At 36.6% G+C, this 22,828-nt stretch overlaps 1 pseudogene; it reads left to right on the top strand.

The window, feature by feature from the left end:
* The first annotated feature begins 832 nt into the window (after window positions 1–832).
* Window positions 833–21,838, top strand: LOC100736613 (stAR-related lipid transfer protein 13 pseudogene; annotated as a pseudogene).
* Window positions 21,839–22,828: the final 990 nt, after the last annotated feature.

The following is a 22,828-nucleotide window of genomic DNA, read 5'->3' as shown; positions in this document are numbered from 1 at the left end:
TTGTAATAATTACATATTTATGCATCATATCATTATATAATTATTCTGTAATCAATATTATATATGATAATGACATTATGAATATATTAATATACATAACATATAAATATAGTGCATTAATATATTTATACATTATATATTTTATATATGCTATATGTTATATATAAATGTATATTAATATAATACATAATTTTATGTTATCATAAATATTAATGTTACATTTATATATTAATATACTATTTATTAATATCAATATATTGATATTATATTTCATTTATAATACATATAGCTACTGCTCTCTAAAGCCATCTGATGCAAGAAGTAGAATGAGACCAGGAGCATGGCCAAAGCAAATTCTAACAATGTCAGGTTACTGATATTCATGTCTATGTCTTTTTTCTGGAATCCTCATCTGCCTGTTACAGGGCACAAAGGAAAATTATGAAAAAGTCTCCAGGAGGACATGGGATCCTTTATTTATTGGAATCCCAAATGAAATGTGGTACTATTTAGTCCCCTGTCAAAAAGCCAAGAGCAAAGCTTGAAGCACCCAGTAAAAGCCAACTCAAACAAAAAAGCTATTACACTTAAAATTGAAAAAGTTAAGTTCCCAAGAGACCCTCTACATCAACCACCAAAGCTCATTTGGCAGTAAATCAATAACATTCACCAACAAGAAATCTAAAACAATAGTTTTTCTACAAAAAAAAAAAAAAAAAAAAAAAGCAGCTAATCAGCATCTTCCCCACCTAAAAGGCGGGGGGAGGGGGTATAGGCAGATGACCTGATAGGAAAGATAAAAGGAAAAGGAAAATATCCAGTTAGAATGTGACCTGAACTGCGGAGCCACAAAGCATTGACTGGAGAAGCTGGCTTCTGCCACTTCCTCTCTCCTAATCAGATCGCCTTAGATTTACAAGGCAACTCTGTTTCAGAGGGTCAGACAATACCCAGTGATATGCAAAAAGATGGAGCATCTTTTAATGAACCAGAGGCCACTGGGGTCAGAGAAACAAGGGACTCTGTAGCAGGGGCCTCTCTGACAAGGCTCAATAGGTTACTCCAGGGAACAGCTTCCCACTCTCACGCCTGCCTCAGTAGTCCATGTGTTGATGCCCATCAGTAATCGCCAGCCTGCCAGCTGAACCTGTGCCACTGCTTCTTGCTACATCGCCTCATGGCCATCATGGAAAAGCACCCATGTCTAGCAAATGCAGCTGGACTTGGGCACTGCCAAGTTCATGAAGAGGATAAAAGTTCCTGATTACAGAGACAAGGCTGTCTTTGTCATTCCTCTTACTGTTCATGTTCTGAACCAGGCAGGCCCTGTTGCAGAGTATCTAGCAAGCACTGAGGTATCCAGGCAGCAACTGTCTCCATCAGGTAGGTCTTTTTTGCAAATCAGGTGTGAAATCTCAAATCCATGCCTATGTCAAGCGAACAAGAGCTTCCCTGAGAACGTCAGCCGCAAGGACCAGTCTGCTTACAATGTGGTAGAAACAGTAAAACAGTTCTTCCAGGACCTCCCTGAGCCTCTTTCCACCAACAAGCTCTGTGAGACCATCCTCCACATCTAACAATATGCCCCCAAAGAGCAGTGGCTGCAGGAGTGCAGGCCACCGTCCTGTGGCTGGCCCATGAGAGCAGCAAAGGCTGCAGACACTCCTGTGTTTTGTCAACAACATGGTCAACGTGGTGGACAGATCAAATGACTTCCACGAACTTGGCTATCTGGCTCCCTTCCCTCTTTCACCTGAATTTACTGAAGAAAGCAAGCTCCCCCAGAATCATGCAGAAGAAATGTGCTACCAGGAAGCTGGATCAAAAGGACCTCAGTGAGGATCTGGCTGTAGTTCAGGGATTGGCCCACAGGATCATGGAGTGTGGTCGATTTTTTTTTTGGGGGGGGGGTTCCATGTGAGGTGTTGTCCCTGTCTCATAAATTGTATGTGGAGGCTGAGATCCATCCTCCAATTGTGGAAGACCTGGGAACCCAATTGGAGGAGAGCTTGGCCACTTTCCACAGGTCCCTGGAATATCTCGTCCAGGGCCTCCAGAAGGAAGCCAAGGATAAGTTCAAAGAATGGGTCGCATGTTCCAGTGCAGACAACACAGATCTTGCTTTCAAAAAGGTGGGAGTCAGGCTTCCACTGAGGCTATGGAAGGCTTCTGTGGAGATGGTAGCACTCCTCTTGGTTGTTTTGATTATGTGCTTAGGGAGCACCACCTGCGGGATGAGGATTTGGTGCAGTGGAAGGTGGTAGGAACTCTGGACAAGCAAACTAAAATCTTATCAGTATCTACTGAGCAGCATGGTGCCTGCCCTATCCTTCCAGAGAAATAAAGCATCTCATTCGGTGAGTCCCTTCCTCACATGGTTCTTTCCAAAATGCCCTGGACCCTGTCTCCCACTGTCCCATAAACTGAGCAGAATCTGCTGCTAACACCAAAGTGTGAAAATATGCCCTGATTAAACACATTTCCTTTTCTTTACATGAGACCGATCACAACCAGCACCACAGGGTCCATTGAATCAAAGAGTTCTTATCTACATGTATGAATGAGCTGTAAGTAAAGTACTAGAGTAGAGGAAACCTAAATTTAAATGTCCTCATAATTTGGGCAGAACATTAACCAAAGGGGTGTCATAGACATACTAAAGAGGAATGGTTGGATTTTTATTTCATTTTTTAAAGTTTTTTCTTTGAAATATAGTTGATTTACAATGTTGTGATAATTTCTGCTGTGCCAGGAAGAAATTAAGTTAGGTATATACACACATCCATTCTCTTTCAGATTATTTTCCCATAAAGATTATCACAGAATATTGGGTAGAGCCCCCTGTGCTGTATAGCAGGTTCCCACTGGCCAGTCAGAATGGCTGGATTTTATTTATCTTTACTCTTCCCTGGAATGTGATGAAAGAATATCATCTATAGGTTCAGGCTATTTTTTTTGCTAAGGACCAATTCAATTGGAAAGCTGGGGGAAAATTCAATAGTAAAACTCTCTTTTTCTTGGCCAGTTCACCTTACTTTCCTAAACACAAAGCCATTCCCCTAATGCTTTCTCCTTTTATTGTAGTAAAATGAACATAACATAAAATTCACTATTTTGATCATTTTACAATTCACTGCACAATTCAGTGGAATTTAGTACATTCATAATGTTGTAAAACAATCACCCCAAAAGACACCTAACACCTATTTTGAGTAGTAATTCCCTATTTCCCCCTCTCCCAAACCCTAGTAAACCACTAAGACACTTTCAGTTTCTGTGGATTTCCCTATATTGGATATCTTGTATAAATGCCACAATACAAGTGGTCTTTGCATCTGACTTTTCACTTAGTTTCATTCATGACATATCATGTATCAGTAATCCACTCACTTTTATGACTGAATTCCTTGATCCATTTTTCTTCATACTGTTTGCATACAAAATCAAAAATGTGTTAAGAGTGAAGCTGTGTTTTAATTGCACATCTGTTAGGCAACACATTTAAGGAAGGTGAAAATGGAGATACTATTGTAAAATGATAATCACCAGGAAACCTCACCTAATGTGATGATGAAAAATTTGGGAAATGGTGCAAAAAAATATTTGCTTTATATTAAAAGACTTTTAAATAAGGATTCAGAAGATTGTCTTTTTTTTTTTTTACGGTAACTTAAATATTTGAGTCAGAAGAAAATAACAGTCCTTTAAAACAATTGTTTTTTTATTTGCTTTTTAGGGCCGCACCCATGGCATATGGAGGTTCCCACTATGCCACAGCCACAGCAATGCCAGATCCCAGCCACATCTTTGACCTACACCACAGCTCACCATAACACCAGATCCTTAACTTCATAGGCCAGCTCTGCATGTGAAGGCTGAAGAACAGGTGCTGTGGAACTTAAGAAAAAGTTAACATAAATAAGACACAGAGTCATTTATCTTAATTAAAGGTGGGAACTGGGGACTCAAGGTCTCAGGGACCAAGTGCACTGCCTCAAGAAACCACACTGCTTTTATTGTGCTCTTGAGGATTATGTCAAATGAGGAGGGGGTTGTAGGTGCAGGATATAGGATTTTTTTAATTATTATTTTAAAAGTCACATAGCTGGTAGATGGTTAAGCTTTTATTCTGACCTTTAGGCATTTAACAATCATTAGCATTTGAGGAAACTTGGTGTTAGCTGTCTACGCATAGCATCTAGAGAATCATTATTGTGCTTCTTGCAAATGGCATGCCTAGGTTTGCACCTTGTTCTCCTTGCTGATGCATATTCTGCTAACGACCACTCATAAACCACTTGGGGCCATGAGGTTCCTCTTTCTCTTCTTTTAACAGGACATATCATGCTGTGCAAACAGCATGCAAATCTGCACAGGTCCAGCATGCCTAGACCAACACATTATGTCCTCATTCAGCTGACCATATGGATAACCTATGCCTTTAGGTCTTTGTTCTTAAGCTTAAGTTATTTACCAGCACTGAGACTGTTTTTCAAGCAGAAATATGGGGTAAAGTAAAGCAGGACAAGGTGGAATTTTCAGCATAGAAAATAGAAGCAAAGAGGCTAAGAAAATATTATAGAAACATATCTCCTGACACTTAATCCATCAAACCTAGAACCTCAGGGATACTAGTCAGATTCATTTCCCCTCAACCATGACGAAAACTCCTAAAACAAATTTTGAAAGGATTTTAGTTATTCTTTTTTTTAATTTTTTGCCACACCCACAGCATGTAGAAGTTCCTGGGCCAGGGATCGTATCTGTGCTACCTCTATAACAACAGACCCCAGCAGTGACAACTCACTGAGCCACCAGGGAATGCCAGATTCTAGTTATTTTTAATAGAAAATAAGAGCACAGATTGTTCACACCCAATATGGACACCTTGTCAAAATACTGTTTATGATTCTACCCATCACTATCAAATTATATTTCTTGAGAGTAAGGCAGCTTAATTCTTGCATATTTCTTTTAAAAATTCATCAAATTCATTAATACAGTATAAATAAGAGATGTTGATGTTTAAATGCAATTCAAATATCAGATATAAAAAACCCCAGTAAGAAAAAGAACACTATATCTCCTGCCAAAACATCGTCAATTCTAGAGTGGCGTGCTAACTAAAAGATACTTTTATTGTTAAGTGAACAGAGGTTTGTTTTTTTTTAAGAGGATGGAGAGCCAAGAAATTTTAAGTACTTATGTGTGTTAAGAACAGTGCTAGCCTAGCTCATACTCTATATCAGTCAAGGCTCACTATTTTACATATGTGAAAAGCAAGGTTCAAAGTATTTGAGTAACTTACTAAAAGGCACGCAACCGATAAATTCAAGCAAGAATTCAATTCCAAATCTGTCATACTGAAGTTTGAGTTAATACTTGAGATTAATAGAAATAGCACTAAATTAAAAGTTCAGAGATATTTTTTATTTCATACTCTTTCACTAATGTTCTAGGAGATAAATCATTTCATTTATATGGGCCTGAGTTTTCACAACTACAAAAGTTGAAAGCTTGACTAGATGATCTCTATAGTCTTCCAATTCTAAAATGTTCTAGCAAATTGGCCTCCTACAATAATTGCCCTTGCAATATATGTATGCTGCCACCAAGTGGCAGTAGAGAGTACTAGTTCCCTTTTTTCCCCAAGTGGGGAGCACATTTTGACATCAGACTGATCCATCAAAAGTGCAACTTTAATATAACTATAAAATAATAAAATAATCAGGTATTATTTCCTATAAATCAGAAGCTTTACATTGTGGCTATGCATCGTATCAGAATCACCTGTAGAGGTTTTTAAACATAGAAGAAATCCAGACCCCACTGAACAAGAATCTTCAGAGATGGGACCAAGGCATCCAGATTTTGTTGATTTTTTTTTTTTTTTTTTTTTTTTTTTTTGCTTCTGCAGGTGATTCTGATATACAACTAGTTTTAGGCTAAACAAACAGAAACCAAATGTAAAAGCCCCTTACTCTAGCCATTAACATTTTATAACCAACCTTTAGTCCGATACATATACACACACATACACAATATAGGCACGTTTCACTTTATCGTGCTTCACTTTAGGGCACTTTCACAAACACTGTATTTTTTACAAATTGAAGATCTGTGGCAGCCCTGTGCAGACAAGTCTATCAGCACTATTTTTCTAACAGCATTTGCTCACTTTGTGCCTCTATGTCATATTTCAGTAGTTCTGGAAGTATTTCAAACTTTATCATTATTATTGTATTCATTATGGTGATCAGTGATCTTTGATATTATTGTTGCAAAAAGATTATGACTTACTGAAGACTCAGGTGATGGTTGTTAGCACTTTTTAGCAATAAAGTACTTTTAAATTAAGGTATGCACATTGTTTTTTTTAGATATAATGCTATTACACACTTAATAGACTACAGTATAGGGTAAACATAACTTTAATATGCACTGGAAAAGCAAAACATGGGTGTGACTCACTTCACTGTGATAATTCTTTTCTGGTGGTGCTATGGAACCAAAACTGCAGTATCTCTGAGGTATGTCTTTATATGGCTTTGCAAATATTGCTCTTACTTAATATCATCAAATATAACTCATTCGAAATAAATTTTAACTTTTTAACTTCTAACTTTTAGCTTCCTTCTTTTAAGATCATCCTCTTAGTACCATAAAGGTGAAACATCTGCAGTTAATTTGCCACCAATGAAACCTAACTTCTTTCCTCCCTTGATAGAGAATTGAAAAAATTCAAATACCCTTGTATACATCTTGAATTTTACACACCATAGCTTTTTGGTTTAATAACTTACTGGAGGGAGCATTGCAAAAATACCCACTGTAACTTAAAGTGTTTTGGAGTTCTGCTGTGGCACAGTGGGTTAAAGATCCATCATTATCTCTGAAGGGGTTTGGGTTGCTATGGAGGTGTGGGTTCAATCCCCAGCTCTGCAAAGTGAGTTAACTATCTGGTGTTGATGCAACTGCAGCTCCAATTCAACCCCTGGCCCAGGAACTTCTGGATGCTGTGGGTGTTTTCATGACGAATAATGTTTTGCTATTGGTATGCTGTGGGTGATTTCATTACCAATAGTGTTTTCATTGCCATTTAGTTTTAAAGTATTTACACATTTTTCTTGATTTCCTCTTTAACTCATGTCATTATATATTATTTCTTAATTTATTTTTTATAAATTTAAAACATTAAATGATTTTTAACAATCATATATATGAAGTTAATTTATATCTACTCTTGCTCTTAATTTTATGCCCATGATATTATTGTAGGAGACTATATTTTATATGATGTTATTGTTTCTTTTTTGGGTGCGTCTCTTTGTCTTTTTAGGGCCACACAAAAACAATGTTTTTGCTCTTCCTTTATGGTAACCTTTTGAAGTTCTCATATAACTTGAAAAAAGTTTTGTTGTTGTTCAATGTAAGGTTCATTCTGAATCACTTACTTTGAACTTCTTAATAGCATTTTTCAAACTTTTATTTTTACCTTTTTTTGCTTTACATATCTAGTTTTAAGAAATGCATTAAAATACTGACTTTTTTATTTTCCATTTTTTTAGTTTTCAAGTCTACCTTTTGCTTCTAGCAGTTGTTTTATCATATATTTTACAGACTATTTTAGTTACATATATATTCATAATTGTTACATACTCTTGATCTATTGTTTGTTTTACCAGTATATATAATCTCTTTATGTTTTATGACATATTTTACCATAAATTCTATTTTATCTAGGTTTATTTTATTTCCTTTTATTGTATTATTTTTTTGGCCACACCCACAGCAAGCAGAAGTTCCTGGGCCAGGGATCTAACCTGTGCCACAGCAGTGACCTGAGCCATAGCAGTGCCAATGCCAGATCCTTAAGCTGCTGAGCCACCAGGGAAGTCTTATTTTATCTAGTTTTAAATCACTACACTGGATTTCTTACAATTCATCTTGATTTGTCCTATATATTAAAGAATAAATAAGGTAGACAATATGTTGTTCAATTTTGTATTTTTATTCCAGTCTTCTGGTATTTGAATTCAATTTATTTATATTTACTGTAATTAATCTTCCATTAGGACTTATTTTGGCTATTTAACTTTATATTTTCTATTTCCTAGGCTTTCTTTCTGCTTTATGTCCCCTTCCATGTGGCCTTTCATTGGAAAGATTGTTTTATTTGAAAGTTATACATTCTGTTTTTTTTCTTCAGGTGGTTAAATGTGATTTATAAAGACCTATGCCTACATTCATTTCTTCCTATGAATATTTTAAACATCAGTCTACAATGTTTTTTAGACAAGAAAAGTGAGCTGACATGATTTTTTTCTTCCTCTGGGTTCTCCTTACCTACCCATGGACCCATACTTCCCATTAAGAATTTTGACTCTTTTTTTTGTCTGGATGTATGCCCAGGAGTGGGAATACTGGATCATATGATATTTCTACATATAGGTCAAAAGATACATGTACCTCTATGTTCATCACAGCACTATTTATAACAGCCAAGTCCAGGAAACAATCAAAATGTCCACTGACAGGTGAATGGATTAAGAAGATGTGGTGTGTGTGTGTGTGTATATATATGAATACTATGAATACTACTCAACCATAAAAAAGGACAAAACAATGCCATTTGTAGCAACATGGATGCAACTAGAGATTCTCATACCAAGTGAAGTCAGAAAGAAAAAGATAAATACCATATTACATCAGTTACATGTGGAATCTAAAATACGACAAAAACGATCCTACCTACAAAACAGAGACAGATCACAGCCACAGAGAACAGAATTGTGGTTGCCAGGGGAAGGGGGGAGGGGAGAGGGAGTGGGATGGACATGGAGTTTGCAGTTGGTGGATGCAAACTGTTAAATTTGGAATGGATGGGCAATGGAATGCTACTATACAGCACAGGGAACTATGTATGACTGGGTCACTTTGCTGTACAACAGAGATTAAAGAAACACTGTAAACCAACTATAATAAAAATAAATAAAATAATTTTGGTTCTGAATTGGTATGAATATGTGATTTTTTAAGAAAAATTATAATATTTTACCTACTGTATTACAGAATTTACTTAGTTATGAATGACATATTTTCATCACAAGTGTTTTCAAAGGAGGTGTTTATATGGTAACCCTTCTGATGCTCTGTGTGTTTGAGAATTATCTTCACTGTGATTTCATGTTTAAATGGTAATTTAGCAGGATGTAAAATTCTAGGTTCACACTTACTTTCCTTCAAAAGTCTGATATTATTACTTCACTATCTTTTGGCCTGTCTTTGTGACCAAGAAACCTGATTTATCTCATCTATTTATAGTTCATCATTTTTAATTTATATTCATCTATTTTTTTTTCTGGACTTTTTGAATTTTTCTTTGTGGTGTTCTTAATTTTCCTTATAAATGTACTAAAGTGGATTTTTTTTCCCTCTTTCCTATCCTGTTTGGGATACTTCATGGTTTTAATCCAGAAGCCTTTCATGGTATTTACAAATGTTTTTTTCTTTAAACATGCTTATTCCTGCTTCAGATTATAAATAGTCTCCCATATAGCTTTTTAAGTATTTAGCATGCTGATTTTCAAATCTGGCATTGTTTATTTTTAATTAAATATAAATTTACTATTTCAGTATACTTTTTAAAACAGTATTTGTGCTCCTCAGAAGTCTTGATATATTCCCTGAAGCTTATATTCTCCTGTGGTCACAAGTATGGCCACCATACATGACTCTGCTGACCAAACACTGCATAAACATACCTGCTGAGGGGACTAGGGGAACCAACAAACATCTGTGCTGCATCACTAAATTGATGCCCTAGCACGGGACTTCATGCTCCCAGAAATCAAAGTGAACTTTCCCTTCATTGGCTTGTGAAGCCAGGCCATGTGATGCTATCTTTTCCTAATTCTTGGGACCAGAGTAAAGTATTTATTTCTAGTTTTTCTGTCCAGATATGTTGTGCCTCTAAAATTGTTTTTAACAATTTATCCACCTTGTGGTGAGTATGGTTTTCTCATTTCTTCATCCAGAAAAGTGGTGTTGGTTTTTTTTTTTTTTTTTTTTTTTTTCTAATTTACACAAATAAAGACTTAGGGCAGGGTTACCATGTATCCTGGTTGGCCTGGGACATTTGCAATTTATACCCATTGAGGTAGCTATTAATTGCTCCCCTTTCACTATCAAAATTGTTTCAATTTGAATGATAGATTAAGTGATCATCCTACTTCCCTGTAAGTAGCCTTGGACATGACTACTGCACCTGGGTAAACTGTCAGTGTGTACTTGGGGAGGGGGCCAAAGCCCAGGCTCTGTTTTATGACTTCCTCAGTGACCTAAAGAAGAGGGATCTGTCTGGAGTGGATGGGTCCCAGAGCGACAATCTTGGCGAGAATTTACCTATTTGCTGCCAACTCCCAAATATATTTGCAACTCTACCTTCCAAATTCCTTGTCTGATTTTTCTGGATGTGGCTTTCCTTCAAGGGCTTTTCACCTCCAACCATACAACATGTAGAATCTAGGAGAAAAGTAGCAGGTACCGCTTATAAGACGGCTTAAAGACACATCAGCCAGACTTTAATACTTCCATGGAGTTACCTACCAACCAAGCTGTGTTAGGTGGATGCTGCTTTTTTCTTTTTTAAAGCAGCCCCACTCCAGAGTTCTCCCTTGACCAATCTTTTGATGGGGGCTCCTGGTGCTACACCTGCTTTGGCTTTTTTTTCCATCCCATGCCAAGTCACAACCACCTCTATTTCCCCAAGAGTTTCCATAGGAGCTAACATTCATTTTCCAGATCTATATACATTTTGCTACTTTTTTCCTGACATAGTCAGAGTTGGATTTGCTGGAGGCAACCAGCAGCCTATGCCAATGCTCCAAACCCCAAAGTCCTCTCTTCTATTGTCATAGTCCTGATGACAACAGCAAGCCCACAGATAATAACTCAGAGCCAGGTGCAAGAGAAAATATGGGTGCCCACATATCACATATCTAAATATTTAGAATTAAGTTTCTTCCCAAATCAATTAAGTATGTTCCATATCCTCTTACCTTGACAAACAGGCTATAAGGAGAACTTGAAAGGACTGGTTACAATTTAGATACCCTAGGAGCTAGTTCCCATCAAGGGCCTTCTACCCATGGCCCACCAAAGATAGGCTATATAATTTGCATGGCATAGTGCACAATAAAAATGTTTAGGCCCCTTGCTAACGAAGTACAAAAAAAAGTCATTAAATACATTAAAATATGAAGTTTTGCCCTCTCTTCCTCAGTCCCTAATTCTCTCTTTCTCAAGGTGTCAGGGGTGTTTTGTATTTTCTATTTAAGTAAAGAAAACTTGAAATTTTAAATTATTAGCATGAATTTTATATCCTTTTAGTATGTGATCCCAATTTTAAATGCAAACATCTTTATGTTTTAAAATCTTTCTACTGCACCTTTTTATATTGTGCAATGTCAGTTTTAAATACAAATATGAGAGCATTTAACCTGTATGCAGAATCACCTAAATTACATGACTCACATTTTGTAGCTCATACATACATACAGACACATATTTGTTATGACAGCACTGGAAACACTGCACAAAATTAATTCAACTTTTTTAAGTTCATTTTTTCATATATTCATACTTGCCAGAAATCTCTACCTTCAGCTTATTGATTAGTAAGAAAGAGCTGACCAGGAAAGAAACCACTGACCACCCTATCTTTCACTTTTTTTCTGTCACTGTTTTCAGTGCAAATGCTTAGCTATTAAAGAGAAAAAAATACAAATAAAAAAGAATGTGATATGGTTCTTTGGTCATTCATGTTTCTTAGAACACCAATGCTTTCTTTCTGCATTCAAAGCAAGTTCTGATTAAAATGGAAAGCATAGCTCTCAAGACTGTCAGTGCCCACCCTTAGAAATAGACCTAACATGTTATCTATACTTGCTTTGAGTCTCGCTGAACTCCGATGCATTATGTATTCACTGGAATTCTGTGCTCATGGGGCACTATGAATGCTAGCATGCAAACAGGGTGACAAGGAACAGTGGCGAGCATGCAAATTGTGTATATCTTCTCTGCTTACATGCATTTTCCATTAGTCCTATTAGACTTCATCTGTGAAAAGCAAAGTCAATGACAAAATTATTAAGAATATCAAAACATCAATAGCAGAGCCTTAAACTAAGTTCAGGGTGCTTCTTCATGCATGTCCCTGTAATTGCACAGATTGCATGCATGGAAAGCCAGCCCCAGGCTCACCTCACTTCTTTTTCCATCCTTTGTTCCATTCTGTATACTTTCACACATCAGCCCATTTGAGCCATGCTCTATCCCCTGCAAACAGCTATGTGTTGGCCATCTATCCTTGTGAGGACAAATCCAAAGAAGAGGTTTATCAGGCACTGAAAGCAGGCTTAAGGCATTAGGGAAGGGTAATTCAGAGTCCCAAGTCATGGGGACCATGGTCTAAGAACAAGGGGTCCATTCTATTTGAGTGTATTCCCTAAATCCCATGATCTTTTTCTTCCAAAAGGCAGACCAGAGAGTGACCCTCGAAAAGCACAAAGTCCATGGCAGGGACTACACTTGCCAGGGTCTTAGGTGCTCCAATCAATCTGCCAATACTATCTTTGTTATTCCCATTCTCATCATAACTCATTTTGTAAAATTTTTATTTATTTTTTTTAATTTATTTTTTATTGTTATTTCCCCAAACACACTTTTTTTTTCCCACTGTACAGCATGGGAACCCAGTTACACATATATGTATACATAATTTTTTTCTCCCATTGTCGTGCTGCCCTGTAAGTATCTAGACATAGTTCTCAGTGCTACACAGCAAGATCTCATTGTTAGTCCATTCCAAAAGCAATAGGTTGCATCCGTTAACCCCAAGCTCCCAATCCCTTCCACTCCCTGCCCTTCCCCCAGGCAACCACAAGTTTATTCTCCAAGTCCATGATTTTATTTTCTGTGGAAAGGTTCATTTGTGCTGTATATTAGATACCAGATATGAGTGATATCATATGGTATTTGTCTTTCTCTTCCTGACTTTTAAATTCATCATTTCTCTTAAGTTTTAATCTCATTCTGAGTTTGAGCTTTATTAGTATCACTTCCCTTTGGTCACGTGGCTGTATTTTTAGCTTTCATACATGTTCTTTCTTAAATCAATCTTACTGAAGAGCTACTTGAGCAGTCACAAAAGTCTCTGTAGACACCTTCTCGGTTTCTTTCACACTTATAATATTAATGACAGTCTTGTCAGAATTTCATTTTCTGACATTACTATGAATTGACACAACTAAGTGAAAGGTCCAGAATCAGAAAATTGTAGAATTTTATAGTCTTATGGGATCTGTGGATCAAGTAGTTATTAAGATTTTTCTCCTAAATAGAATAGGTAATTGGTGGCATAACAAATGGCGGGTCCTGGACCTTTGGACTCCTAGTCTGAAGCTCTGTATTATGCTGTTTTCAAACAGAATTAACAGGTTATATCTTGATCTTTGATCCATGGCTTATACGTCCAGTCTATACCACTGATAAAATAGAGCTCTGAATGCTAAGAACCAAGAGAAAAATCAGAAACAGTATTAGCATTTTGATAAGTATATGAAAATAGTTATGTATGCCTATGACAGCCATTGTTAATGAAACAAAGTTCTCTTTCACTTGGAGCTCTATACTTCTCATTAATAAACAATGAAAACTGGAACAAAAGATAAAACTTGTAATCATCTGAGCTATATAGAACTAAAAATACTATACAGCTCAGAATATATAATTAATAGTAAAACAATGACAACATATTAAACCTAAGTCTAACTTTTGCTAGATAGCCATTTCAAAATAGGCTCTGGTCAATCAAAGACCTCATACTGGTCAACAATTGTTACAGTAACATTGTTATTGTAATAAGCAATAAAAAAAATTTCAGTGGCTTACACATCAATCATTGATTCTCATGGGTTGATAGGATAGGTGGTGCCGTGGTCCAGGTCTGCAATGTATGTGTCTCATATATCCTAGACTTGCAAGCAAAGCAGAATTGCTTCTTCTCATAGGTTAAGGATTCAGATAAACAGAACCTCTTAAGACCTAAGCTCAGTATTGGCACATTGTCACTAGATGACCCAAGAAACATCTGTGCTGCATCACCAAGTTGATGTCCTAGCATGGGACAGCATGCTCCCAGAAATCAGAGAACTTTCTCTTCATTGGTTTGTGAAGCCAGGCCATGTGATGCTGTCTTGTCCTAATTCTTGGGACCAGAAGAAAGTTCTTATTTCTAGTTTCTCTGCCCAGATATGTTGTGCCTCATGGGGAATCTAATGACTTTGTCATTTTATTAGATATGGTTTTCAATTACAATTGACTCACTGTTGGCTTGCCTGCAAAATGGCCATCACCCAGAGGATCCTGAACAGATAGCTCCTTACCATTTAATATTATGTCCATGCTTTTTTAGTAAGCCACAACCCATTTTCAAAACCAGCATTAAAAGCATAGCTACACTAAAGATGCAAAATTTCACGCCCTTCCTTTTGGAAATCCTGTTAGCTTTGACTCTTAAACTAAAAGTTAAAAATAAATTAACCAAACAAACAAAAACACTAATAACATTATAAAGAGGGGGTGAGGACAAGAATGAGTTTGACTCCAAGGAAATAATAATTATATTAATACTGATTTTCTTTGAAAAAAGTCATTTCTTTCCTCTTTTATCATCCTTTAAATGCAATAATAAACATTAGGTAGCCCTTATCTAACCAAGTTTTTAAAAGTATGCTACAACAGTAAGGTACAGGGTATGGTTTGAGGAAGAAGACTGGAGAATGAATAAAGAGAAGCAGCTACTCTGGAAATAATCTTAAAACTAAAACTGCAACATGAACTTAAATTTTGTTTCATTTTAAAAGTAAGCATTGTATTGCTTCATATTTTCACTTTTATGTTTAAAATACTATTTGCATCGCCATTTTAACAATATTAAGTCTTCCAGTCTATGAACATGGGATCATACTACTCAAACTGATCCATAGTTAATGCTTTCCCCATCAAAATCCCAACGGCATTCTTTTCAGAAATAGTTCAGAAAAAAATACAAAATTTGAAAGACTACAGATAGCCAGAGTAATCTTGAGAAAGAAAAACAAAGTTGGAGGCATCACATTTCCTGATATCAAAATATATTACAAAGTCATAATAACTAAAACAGCATGTTACTGTCATACAGACATAAAGACAGTCAAACTCATTTTCAACAAGGGTGTAAAGAATATGCAATGGGGAAAGGGTATTCTCTTCAACAAGTACTGTTGAAAACTGGATATCCACATGCAAAAGAATAAAATCGGACCTTTATCATACACTGTATACAACAATCAACTAAAAATTTCTAAAATACTTAAATGTAATATCTGAAATTGTAAAACTCCTAGAGGAAAATATAGAAGAAAACTTCTTGATATTTGTCTTAATAGTGGCTTCTTGGAGTTCCCATCGTGGTGCAGTGGTTAACGAATCCGACTAGGAACCATGAGGTTGCGGGTTCGATCCCTGCCCTTGCTCAGTGGGTTAACCATCCGGCATTGCCATGAGCTGTGGTGTAGGTTGCAGACGCAGCTCGGATCCTGCGTTGCTGTGGCTCTAGGCATAGGCCGGCGGCTACGGATCCGATTCAACCCCTAGCCTGGGAACCTCCATATGCCGCGGGAGTGGCCCAAGAAATGGCAAAAAGACAAAAAAAAAAAAAAATAGTGGCTTCTTGGCTAGGACATCAAAAACACAGGCAACAAAAGTGAAAATAGACAATTAGGATTACATCAAATTAACAAGCTTCCATACAGCAAAAGAAGCCATCAACAGAATGGAAGAAAATGAAACTGAAGGTAATCATTAGTTAAATCCATTGTGCCTGTAACCTATCTTCACTAATCAAGGCTGTTTTAATTGTTGCTATGAAAAACTTGCAGGTCCAAACTTGCTTTTGGACTAAGCAATAAGGTGCTCGCCTGAGTCATTTTCTAGGAACTTGGAGTCAGTTGTGTCTATTTCAACCTAAGCTGGTTGTGACTGGATAGGACTAATGATTCTTCGATTGAGTGTGTGAGTGTCCACTAAGTGACCTTATGATTTCTGAGGGTTGAAAATTCCACCCTCAGATAATGGTCAGTGCGTCCATTTGTTTTAACAAATGGCATTCCATGAAGAGGCTTGTTGCTTGGTTACACTTGTGTAGAGTGAATTACCATAACTTTTCCTAATCACCTTTTCCCAAGTTCCCCACATTCCTCATGACTCAGGTCACCCCATTTCTGTTTACTAGATAGATGCTTTAACCAACTAAGCCATGATGCTAAAGGCATTCACCCCTCTTCTTTTGTCCCATAAATGTTCAATCCCTGTACCTTCAGGGAAGAAAATCTGAGGCTTGTTCTCTTCTCTCTTCACATGGCTGCCTGTGAATAAACCCTCTCTTTGCTGCAAACCTGGTGTCTCAGTGTTTTGACTAGCCGCACATTGGGCAAAATTAACATGGTTCAATAGCAAAAATATCTGAAAACCATATATCTGATAAGGAATTAATAATAAAGACATATAAGGAATTCTTTCAACTTAGTAACAAAATGAACCAAATGACTTGATTAAAAATGAACAATGGAGTTCCCGTTGTGGCTCAGCCATAACGAACCCAACTAGTATCTATGAGGTCCCATCAATCCCCAGTCCCACTCAGTGGATTAAGGATCTGGCATTGCAATGACCAGTGGCGTAGGTTACTAACGCAGCTTGGATCTGGCATTGCTGTGGCTGTGGTATAGGCTGGCAGCTGCAGCTCCCATTCGACTCAGCCTGGGAGTAGCCAAAGGTGCAGTCCTTCAAAAAAAAAAATGGCAAAAGACTTGAATAGACATTTATTCAAAGAAGACACATAAATGGCCAATAGGTATATGAAAAGGTGCTCAATATCACTAATCATCAAGGAAATGCAAATCAAAGCCACAACGAGATAGCATCTCATGCCTGTTAAGATGGTCATTATGGGGGGAAAAAAAAGGTAATGAGCATTGGTAAGAATGTGGGAAATTGGAACCCTTAATCATTGTTGGTGGGGATGTAAAATAGCACACCACCTATGGGAAAAAAAGTATAGCAATTCCTCAAAAAATTAAAAATAGAACAACTATATGATTCAATAATCCCACTTTCAGGTAGATAGCCAAAAGAACTGAAATCAGGATGTCAAAGAGATACAGTAGACCCCTTTATCCATGGTTTTGATTTCTGTTACATGTGGTCAACTTCAGTCTGAAAGTATTAAATGGAAAATTCCAGAAATAAATAATTTATAAGTTTTACTTTCAGGCCATTCTAAGTTGTGAGATGAATTCTCCCACCAAACTGCTCTGTCCAGCCTGGGATGTGAGCATCCTTTTGTCCAGTGTACTCCACCCCTTTGTCGCTTGGTAGCTGTCTTAGTTATCAGGTTGATTGTCTTGGTATTGCAGTGCTGTGCTCAAGTAACTCTTACTATACTTAATAATGGCCCCAAAGCATAAGAGTAGCAATGCTGGCAATCTGAATATGCCAAAGAAAAGCTGTAAAGCGCTTCCTTTAAGTGAAAAAGTGAAAATTCTCAACTTAAGGAAGGAAAAAAAATGTATGCTGAGATTGCTACAATTTTTCTATTTGTGACATTAAAAAGAAGGGAAAAGAATTGTGTTAGCATGGCTGTTGGATCTCAAACTGCAAAAGTTAGGCCACAGTATATGTTAAGTGCTTAAGTCAGATTGAAAAGGCATTAAATTTGTACAATAAGATATTCTGAAAGAAAGAGATCACATTCACGTAGCTTTTATTATAGTATATTATCATAATTGTTCTAGTTTATTATTATGAATCTCTTACTGTGCCTAAATTATAAATTAAATTTTATAACAAACATGTATGCATGGAAATAAAAATGTGGTGTATATATAAGGTTTGGTATTACCCAGGGTTTCAGGCACTCACAGGGAGTCTTGGAATGTATCCCCACAGATAAGGGGGAACTACTGTATTTGCAATCCTGTCCACAATCATGACAGCATTATTCACAATAGCCAAGATATGGAAACAAACTAAATGTCTGTTGACAGATGATCAGACAGATAAAATGTGATATATACATACAATGGAATCATATTTGTTCTTAAGAAGGAAATCTTATTCATAACACGGATGAACCTGGAAGACATTATGCTAAGTGAAGGAAGCCAGTCACAAATGAATAAACACTGGATACAACTTACATTTGGTGTCTAAAACAGTCAAAGTTTTAGAAACAGAGAGTAGAATGGTGGTTTCTGGGGATGGGGGCAAAGGAAACAGGGAGTTTTTCAACAGGCATCAAGTTTCATTTATGGGACATGAGTAAGTTCTAGAGATCTGCTGTACAACACAGTGCCTATAGCAAACAATTCAGTACTGTAAACTTAGCATTTTGTTAAAAGGATGGATATCATGTTAAATGTTACCATATTACCACAGAAACAAAAGCAAACAAACAAAACCCAAAGGGGCACAAAGAAACTTTTGGAGGTGATGGGTATGTTTATTGCCTTGATGATGGCACTGCTTTCATGGATGTGTGCATATCTCCAAACTCATCAATTGTATTCAGTTTTTTTATTATCAATTGTATCTCAATAACACTGTCTAGAAAATATAATGCACATGGTTTTAATTAGACAAATGTAAGATGCTGGATAACTATAAAGTTTGGTTAATTATTTTTCAGTACTTACTTTAAAATACTGCTTATAAGAAATTGAATGAAATCAATAAAAGGAAAAGGTCCCAAGCCTTTTATGCAATATGGTTTCCAATACAGGCTTAGGCCAATTATATCTCTGACATTTGCAATGGGCATTTTAAATGATCAGAAAAAATAGCTGCTAGGAATGGTTTTTCAGAGCCAGCTTGGCTGCACACTATGTCAAGATCTCTCTAGAAAAGTGTATCAGGAGGAATTAGATGATTTTTTAAAGGCTCTTTACCCTTGGGTTTACTGGAAGAATTCATCATTTTAACACCTCATGTTTATTAAGTAACTCCATGTTTTATATATGATGTTTATAAAATTTGTTTATGTGAGAGATGTATATTTGACTCTCCCCATGGCTGCATGAGACAACCAGGATTGGGTGATATTACCGAATTAGTAAATGGGGCCCTGATCTTAATAGTAAGAGAGATTTAATTCTATACTATATATAATTTCGTCCACATGTTTGAAAATTGAAAAAAAAAGGCATTTAATTTTACAAGCTGTCATCACAGAGAATTTCTACATAAACATGAGATAAATTTTCAGAGAATAACATTACAGCTCAATATCCATCTGACCCCCAAAAAACCTTTCCTGATTCTTTAACGTAAAATCCCCACTCTTTATAAAACCATGACTATTAACATTTGTACTACAGCTGCCTTTGGTATTTTTCTTATATCACAGTAATGTACATTTCTATCCATCATAACCCTCAAGCAATCCTATGAGAGCTATAAAGCAGATATTAGTATACCCATTTTACGGAAAAGGAGACTGGGGCTCAGAATATATCAATGCTTAGTGAGGAAACAAAGAATGAATGGGTAGAGGTGGGATATGAAGCCTTAAAACTTAAGTCCAGGGCTTACACTGCTGGTAGTATCCTCACCGAATTGCACTAAGTTGGCACTAGAAGATGTTACTGAATTGAGCAGGAGCATAGATGGCCAGCACAATAGATCAGTGGGCACTTTATCTGACGTTGTGGATGTAACAATGGGCAAAGCAAGCACCAAGAACTATCCAGCAAGATATAAAATGCATCTTCTGAAGTACACAGCATCATTGTCTTTGACATTCGCCTTCTAAATGGCTCAAGTTCTATGGCCTCAGCAATTAGCTGCTTCCCCCATCATTTAGCAAGGGACCAGAAACCATATAGTGGGACATGGCTCTTTACTCTCTATCTGCTCCACAGAGAGCTCTTTGCTCGTGGAGTGATCAATAATGCTAAGGGTTGGGAGGGTATCAAAGATACTTGTAAAAACAGAAAGGTATTTTCTGGCTTAAAATGGGCTTTAGGGGGATAAGTGACTTTAAAAGTCCTCAGAAATAAAAGCAGTTATACGTTTCACATGAACAATTAGGCATCAAAATTGTTTCTCACTTTATTCTCAATTATAGAGACCAAGAGCCATGTTATCCATGATAATTTACCTGTAAGGTCCAGTTTATTCAGCACACTATATCAGATCTTTCAAGGTTTCCATGGTTAATATCTAATGTGCATATTTTCTATCCATTAGGAAATATGTTTCTCATTAATTGCATATAAAGTTTTTGAATTATGAATTGCTCACAATTAAAAATTTGATGTTTAGTTAGTTGGCACACCAGTGATGAGATTAAAAATTTAAGAGAGAAAAACTTCCAGCATTACAGAGAATAAATCTTACATTAGCCAAATGATTTCATAAGGCAAGGTTTTCCATTTCACTGACAGAAAGTAGAGGACAACTAAGCAACCTCCAAACTCAGAATGCTCTGTGGTGTATCATATAAATTACCTCCTTTGTTGCTATCTAATTTAAGTTTGCCAAATGATGTCACTTGTTACTTTTCAAGAAATTATTTCCCAAGAAAGAGATTGCCTTATTTTGTTTTATAGAATTTAAAAAACAAAAAAGAAAGAAAGCTCATGACCTATAGGACAGTGAAATGCAATTAGTAAGAACAATATGAAATCAAAGTGGATGATATCCTTGCAGAAATCAGGAAAAAAATGCTTGTATATTCTGTATATACCAGTGTAAGGTGTTGGTATATAACGCATATTATATTTGTTAAACATATATATATACATAGTGGAAAATGTGATGGTTTCTTTGTTGTTCAAAGACAAAGAGATCAAAGCAGGGCAAATATCCTTCCACCCATTCATTTCAATAGTATTTGAATGAGCACATATTTAGTGCTGAGGAAGCACTGACAGGATATAAAGAAGCTAGAACCTGAGAAATATTAACAAACCCACTTCCTCTTTCAGCTAGGCAATTTTAAACAGTGCAAAATAGCTGATAGATTGAAAAGTTAGACTGCTAATTTTCTTGATAGAAAAGAAGTGGGAGATTTTGCCTTCTTCCAAGGCTCCCGTAAGGCTCAGGAGTTGAAATTTGTTGTTTACCGAGTAAAATAAAAACAACAAGACAATTTGCATTCTGTTTCCACTAGGGATTAAAACACAGTGGCCTTTAGCTATAGGGTCGGGAAACAATGTTGCTTTGCCTTTCAACCATTTATAACACTAAGCATTACTACTTTGGAATTAAGGGCTGTAAGAGCAGGAAGACAATGTTAGAGTTAGTACATTAAAGCAAATTTCTAATTCTGCCTAACTAGCATGCATTTACTTCATTAACTAGCAGTTACATTTCCCACGCCTTCAATTAACACTGGTTTCATTTTAAATGCTATCAGTTAAGACAAGATGCGATAAGAAAACATCATTGCCAGGCAAGCTTTCCTCAAACACAGCTGATTTATCTCTTTGGCAATTCATTAAAATGCAAAATATATTGAAATTGATTTTCAGCACTTTCAGGCAGGAATGTTTCTAATAACGTTAATTTGCAAATTTCCTCTTCTTCTGCTGCTTTTTTTTTTAAGTCTCTGTGCTGCAGACGCCATGTTCAGCCGGAGGCTATTTGTATTGTGCAGACAGAAAATGAACAGCGAACATTTATTTCTCATATCTTTCAGAGGAACCTGAGGCGCATGAAGATATTTGTGCTGTAACAGGCATAGTTGATCCCCTTCACTTCCTTTAGTCGCTATATATCACCAGCAAACTCCCAGCTAGTCCTGCTGTAGCAATTAACCTGCCAGAAAACTCTCCTGTCAGGCTCAGTAATAATAAACTCCTCTCCCCACCACCATTCCCAAGAGAGACAGAGCTATAGATTCTGGCCCTGCAACTTCCATGGAGGCTGAATTATTCAGAATCAGCATCATTAAGAAGATGACATGATATTACTTAAAAAGACATACTTTTATTTCCACCCCCCACCCCCCGGCTGAGGTTTAAACCTTTTAAGGTGGAAGCAACTGATCTTTCCTTCTTTGGTGCACTGTTCCTAAAATAGGAACACGATTTACAATACCTTGTCAATTTCCAAGTCTATGAATAAAAGTATAAATACCAGGAGGGAAGTGTCAGAGTCAAAATGTACAGCTCTTGTAAACCTAGGAACTGGCTAAAAATAATATTTTCACCCCAAAGAGACAAAGGGAGCAGGCTCATTTTGAGTAATCAGTCATGTTTAAATTGTTATTCTTACAAGCAAAGGAAAAAAAAAATCCCCGTGTTTTGCAATTTGGGGGTCAGTTTCAAGTGGACTAAATTGTGATGAATTATAAATTCGAAATCCGGATATACAATCTGTCAGATAACAAGTTGTTAGACTCTGGAAATAGCATATTCTTAACAATAAACCTTGTCTTTATGAGGATGGCAGTATTATAAATGTCATAATGGATTGCAAATGAACCAGCTGTTTATATTCTGCTCTAGTACATGAATGAGAGGCGAGTAAGCCAGGAAATAAAAGGAGATGGAAGAAAATTTACTAGTACCAAGTCATGGGGAAAAAAGCCCAAGGAACTCAATTTTTACGCATTCCCATCCAATTTACCCTCGCTGGTGACTTCTGGGGGGAAGTGTAGCTTTTGAAACCAATTGTATTATTCCACTTTAAGATGCCTTCTAGTATATTCAATAGACCCATC

The sequence above is a fragment of the Sus scrofa genome, chromosome 1 (assembly GCF_054392235.1).
Source record: "Sus scrofa isolate SSC_HxYL_T2T_F1_AM1 chromosome 1, Sscrofa_HxYL_maternal_Yorkshire_Landrace_v2.0, whole genome shotgun sequence".
In the NCBI taxonomy this organism is placed as follows: Eukaryota; Metazoa; Chordata; class Mammalia; order Artiodactyla; family Suidae; genus Sus; species Sus scrofa.
This window is presented reverse-complemented; position numbering and strand designations above follow the sequence as displayed.